The sequence below is a fragment of the Capsicum annuum genome, chromosome 4 (genome assembly GCF_002878395.1).
Source record: "Capsicum annuum cultivar UCD-10X-F1 chromosome 4, UCD10Xv1.1, whole genome shotgun sequence".
NCBI classification, from domain to species: Eukaryota; Viridiplantae; Streptophyta; class Magnoliopsida; order Solanales; family Solanaceae; genus Capsicum; species Capsicum annuum.
The window spans coordinates 184770942-184777286 of record NC_061114.1 but is presented as its reverse complement, the minus strand read 5'-3'; the positions used below and the strand labels follow the sequence as shown (position 1 = coordinate 184777286).

The window sequence follows — 6345 nt, the reverse complement described above, 5'->3', positions numbered from 1 at the left end:
GACTACTGATAAGATAAACATCCATAAAGTCAGGAGTGGATAAGCAAAAAGATTTAGATATGCTATCAACACTCACATACAACAAAGAGGATAAAAAAGAGAAGATAAATCCAACACTTAGAAATTTAGTTGATCAAGGAGTCCAGCCAAACTAGGGGATAAAGCAGAAGAGTTCTATTCAGTCAAGAAGATAAAAGGTTGCAACACCGAGTGAAACTACTTGGTAGAGTCCTATTAAAGATAGAAGAATACTTTATCTAAAGGACTCAATTAGGAATTGGCTTAAATACAACAAACAACATTCAAGTGTTTCACTTATGCACTGAACAAGAAAATCATCAATCAGTAAACAAGTTCACTAACTTGAAGAAGAACCTGGTCCTTTACTTAGCAAGTCATAGACTCCGTGTAATAGGTTGGTTCTTTGAGTTGTAATGAGTATGTGTTCTTGTCTCAGTAAATTATAAACAGAGTTAGAAGTTATGTCTTCAAGTTAGGGAACTCAAAAACTTGGGTACACTTATCTTGGGAAGGTGTATGTTATTGTAGAAATAGGAGTTAGAAGTTTTAATTCCTAGTTTACAAGAAGTCTTGTAATTTGTTGATTGTTGAGGCTCAAGAGTATTAGTGAAGTTGGGGTTAAATCCTGTAGAGGTACAAGTCGTAGCTTTTTACACCTTTCTTAAGTCGGGTGTTTTCCACGTAAAAATAATTGTCTTCAGTTTTACTTACGTGAACCACGTTAGCTGACTCGTTCCACTAATAGGCAACTATTAGAGTAAAACACTAAAATCAGTAGGGTACACACTCTAACAAGTCTCAATGATGTGTATTTTTGGAACACCCTAAACAACCCACTAAATGCACTTATATATACGTGCATAAAAATAAGTCGTAGGCCAAAAAACATACAGGTCCAAACAATGGGGGCTTTACCCTTGCCCACCCAGCGGAATCAGTGGTGTCCTTCAGGATTGAGCTGATGCCCAATCTCTACGCTATCACCACAAACCCCATGAAAAATCACAAATATGGATCACACTGCAAAACTTTCAGGATTGGATCAACAAAATTTGGCTCACAACTCTAAAAATTAACTATCTAAGTAGTCTCAATTTTGTATCTAAATTTGTGAGTCCATCTTTCTACCATTGTCGATTTTAATAGCGTTTGCAGAGAGATCGAGGTAAAAATTTGCATTCAACATAAACTAGAAAAAAAGAAGTAGAGGTAAAAGTTTCCTTCTACATCTATGCCATCCTTTTTTTCCCTAATAAAAGCTAGAATGTTCATCTTTGTTTTTCCTGATACAGTCAATTTTAACTTTTTGATAGAAAAGGGAAAGGGGTTTAGAGTTCTTGCCCTTTTGTATAATCAGTTCTAGCTCTAATTGGTGGGAAAGATAACCAATGGAGAATGTATGTGTTGATGCTATTCTCTTTTTCTTGATTGCACTAATAAATCTTTGGGGGGTTCCGCAATAAGGTTGATGACATCCTTGCTCTAACGTGCAAAGGCGCAATCTCATTTCTATTCAACTTTCATCCTAAAAGAGAAAGGGGTTAAACTCAAGGAAATAATCCTAGAGGTGCAACGATTCCCTAGGGAAAGTGATGGCCATTTGGCCCATAAGTTGGGTAGTGGGGGCAAGGGGGATGAGTGTCTATTATCAACAGTATCACTATCTCTACTAGGTAGGGATAAAGTCTGCGTACATTCCTCGCCAGACTCTACTTGTGGAATTACACTAGGTATTTTATTATTGTTGTTGTTACAACTGGGGTGTTTTGTACAGCATTCAACAATGATTGACATCATCCTTCTCGAAAAGGTAATACTAATGCGGTTAAAAAATGTCTGGTTGGGATCTTGCTGCTGTCTGGCTATGCTCTGTTGCATTTCCAAATGATTTTGAATCTTTAATAAACCTAGTTGATCAGTTTGAGTCTGCCTTTTGTTTCTAACACCATTTTAGAATTTCACTTGAACAATAAACCTCTTTTATTTCAAAGATATATTGTGTTGAATCTGCTCATTCAAATTCCAGTAGCTGCAAGTAACTACATTTGCAAAATACACTTCCTCTTTATCCCACTAGTATGCCCCTACCACTTCACAAACAATTACTTGTGAAATTTGTTGATATGTTAGGATTTTTATCAATCCAACTGCACAAATGTATTCATTGGTGAAGAAATTATATCTTTTTACAGAAGTAAGCCATGCTTTCGGGTAAATTGTGTAGCTACTTGCCGTGCTAGAATGTGGTCAACGGCATGAGGTTTCCTTCTTATATTGATTATTTCAGCTAATTAAAAAAGATAGGAAAAGATTAAGATTACACCTGACTATCTACCCCATAGTCGCCTATGGAATTGTAGCCCTTGAACGTTCTTTTTTAAGCTGAATCCCTTGTATTGCAGTATAATATGCAAAGTTGCTTATGCTTTTGAGTTGTTGATACTGTATACAAAAGCGAAGCCAAGTTTTTTGCTTAGGGGGTTCAAAATCTAAAGAAAACTCATCAAAGAGGGTTCAACATCTAGAATATATGAATAAAATTTATTTTAACCATGTATTGATAATATAATTTTCCGTCGAAGGGGGGTCGTCCGAACCCTCTTTAATAGGCTAGCCCCACCTCTGGATGTATATAAATAGATCTCTGTAGAAAGAATGCTAAGCCTAGTGGCTATAAATTACTTATATCTCAACCTAAATCTGCTTTATTTTATAGTAAATTTGACTTTCCTATCTTGTAGATACCCCGAGAAGTAAAGGAGAAGGAGTGCTTTAATGGCTGGTCACGTATCTGATGAGGTCTCAAATATATTGATTTACTTTTTATATATTAGTAATTTTTCAACTACAGTTACAGAAGGGGATATATCTATCCCAGGGTCAGCTTCCCAGCAAATTGAAGCCAAAAAAATCAAAATTTTTGTGGTACTGCTTGGATCTGCACAAAACAGCTTACGCATTATCCTTCTTTTAGCACAAATGGAATTTCAATAACTGTAAGCACTTTGTATCATTAATATCAGTTCCTTGACCTCAAATTTCTTTTCCTGCCTCTTGTAATCGATCTCTTAGTTTTCTGCAGGTTTGTTCCTTCACTATAATCAGGACTGAAGAAGAAAGTCACTTCCTAGGTTACTTGAAAGATATTTATGAGAACAAGAAGGGAGAGAAAAGTGTTGGGGTGCAGTTGTTTCAACATTTTCAGGAAGTCCAGTGTGTAATTCCTGAGCTTGGGGGATACCCAAGAGAAGTACTTATCACGTCTCGTGCTCAGGTGATGTATGCCAAGTGTATTGATGCTCCTGCTGCAGTTTTAACTCCTGGAGATTATGAGAAGAATATTTCTCTTGTCCTAAAAAATTTTTCCTCTAGTGTCTGTGCTCTAGGGAATTCAGAAAAATGAAGGTCATGCCATTCTCTCTATGGGAACTGGATGGATACTATAATCAAACAATATTTTCCATGTTGCATAATCCTAACGTGCAGCTTAAGTCAAAGGGTCATATGTTGCATGAAGTAAGAGATATAACCTGAGTAGATCCTTCAAATGAACCTCAATGTAAGCTGTCTTTTGAAGTTGGTGGCAACTTAGAGGTTCTTTGCCACGAAAGTGGCATGAGAGGCTGTTGGTTCCGGTGTAAGGCCTTACAGTTATCAGGGAAATATCTAAAAGTTCAATATGATGACATCCAGGATTGTGGTGGTCTTGACAAGCTTGGGGTCTTAATCACTGCAACTATAAGTTTATTTACTATATAACTTATGATCTACTTACATATATTGACTTGTCTGTTCTCCCTTGACCCTATTTCCTCATCACTTTTTCTTGATTTATAGGAATGGATTCCCTCCTATAGAATCGCAGACTCTGATAAATTAGGCATGAGATACACAGGACACCTCATTATTCGGCCCCGGCATCTGGTGGATTCTTCTGACTATTCTCTTGAAGTAAGGGCTGCAGTTGATGCTTGGTGGTCTGACGGGTGGTGGGAAGGTGTTATTGCTGAAATTGATGCCTACGGAAGAGGTCATCTTCAGGTTTACTTCCCTGGTAAGAAATAATAGTTCCAAAGTGTACCCAAAAAAATAAAAAGTTAAAATAGAAATAGAAAACAAGGAATGAAAGGAGAATTCTTGCTTACTGGAGTCTCTAATTATTTGCTATTCTTACTTGAAATCATAAGTCTAATCTTAGAATTGTCATAAATTAGCTTTTTTACTCAGCATTGTCATAAATTGGCTTTCTAACTCAGCAATACAAGAAGTCCTACACTGTAGGTCTAGCTTCTGGTTAATTTGTTCCCTGAAATTTTGAATGATCAATGTTGGTCATGGGAAGGGGATCCTTGGAGTATCTGGTAATGTTGCTTCCTTGTGATCAGAAGGTCAAAGGTTCAAACCGTGGAAACAGCCTCTTGCAGAAATGTTAGGTAAGGTTGCGTACAATAGACCCTTGAGGTCCAGCCCTTCCCCAAACCCTGCACTGTCATGACCCGAGCCAAGGCCCTGGTCGTGACGAGCATCTCGAACCATGATGCCCGAGCGCCCATCTCTGTATGGCAATGATGCATAATGATCATACGATTTATAGAACTGCAAAAAGATAACATAACGGAGACATGTTCAATCTCATAAGTAACTGACCAATACGAAAGCAAGTACTCAATATTAAAACTATATGACACTAGTCTGCGAAATCTCTTATAACATGAAAACCAACATCTGTCTAAAACCGGTACAAGGCCCCCAGTAGACCATAAAACAGAAAGAACAAAGAAATCTGAAAAGCAGGTCTTTCGGAATAGAGAAGGCTCACCAACTGCAACTTCAGACACACACAGGTCTACTGCTGAACGGGACCGCGGGACAGTGCCTCGGATCTTGGGATATAGGGGATCAATACATATGTACTGGTACACAGAGTGATAACGCTATACTTACACGTCCAATTTGAGTGCAAGACAGTTGGTGTCAATATATTTACCAAACTTTGGAGTCGGGGTTGAATCCAGGAGGAACAATGTGAGTAGCAATCAAGTTACTTCGAAATAAAAGTTACTAACTAGATTCAAACCTATGGTACAGACCCTTGAGGTCCAGCCCTTCCCCAAACCCTGCACTGTCATGACCCGAGCCAAGGCCCTGGCCATGACGAGCATCTCGAACCGTGAGGCCCGAGCGCCCATCTCTGTATGACAATCATGCACAATGATCATACAATTTATAGAAATGCAGAAAGATAACATAACAGAGACATGATCAATCTTATAAGTAACTGGCCAATACAAAAGCAAGTACTCAATATTAAAACTACATGACACTAGTCTGCGAAATCTCTAATAACATGAAAACCAACATCTGTCTAAAACCGGTACAAGGCCCCCAGTAGACCATAAAACAGAAAGAACACAGAAATCTTAAAAGCAGGCCTTTCAGAATAGAGAAGGCTCACCAACTGCAACTCCAGACACACACAGGTCTACTGCTGAACAGGACCGCAGGACAGTGCCTCGGATCTTGAGATATAGGGGGTCAATACATACGTACTAGTACGCAGAGTGATAACGTTATACTTACACGTCCAATTTGAGTGCAAGACAGTCGTTGTCAATATATTTACCAAACTTTGGAGTCGGGATCGAATCCAGGAGGAACAATGTGAGTGGCAATCAAGTTACTTCAAAATAAAAGTTACTAACTAGATTCAAACCTATGGTATAAAATGATTTGAGGGTTTTGTATAACTTTTGACATATAAACAATTCTTGGGCTTCTAAGGTATTAATTCGAGACTTAAAATAATTAGAGCATAAATAATTAAGAACGGATCTTAGGGTTATGTTTTCCTAGGGGCAACCTAGTTATGAGAACATGATGATTTATTGCAAATTCTAATAGACGATGATTGGTAGGCTATGTTAGAGTCTTTGAGGCTAGTTTTTTAATAAAACCTCAAAGATGTCACTCATTGACCCTTTCAAGTACCTAACGAGTGTGTCAATTAAAACCACCCAAAACCTCAATTGGGCACCTCTATTTCTATGATGGTACCCTAGGTATAGTCAACCTCATAATCGCACATATTTATAATATAGCAAAAATTAGTCAACTATGCTATTAATTGTCTGCTAATGCTTTGGTTCCTATATCCCTCTTTCAAGGATGACGTAGGTTCTTAAAATTCACGCAAACCCCTCTTTCATGGATGGTTTAAGCTTTCAAGAGTTTGAGATTTCACCCATCAAACCCATTTGCGTATTTGGGGATTTCACCCACAAATCCCAACCAAAGTAATCAAGCATTCGTATAACCTATCATCAA

The 6345-nt window shown here is 37.9% G+C and overlaps 1 long non-coding RNA gene across 1 annotated transcript; it reads left to right on the top strand.

Annotated features, from left to right (window-relative positions):
- Positions 1-1224: 1224 nt before the first annotated feature.
- Positions 1225-4165, top strand: LOC124897560. The gene is made up of 4 exons (XR_007054308.1): positions 1225-1831; positions 2763-2820; positions 2900-3017; positions 3104-4165. It is a non-coding gene; the product is annotated as an uncharacterized LOC124897560 (long non-coding RNA).
- The last annotated feature ends 2180 nt before the right edge of the window (positions 4166-6345 follow it).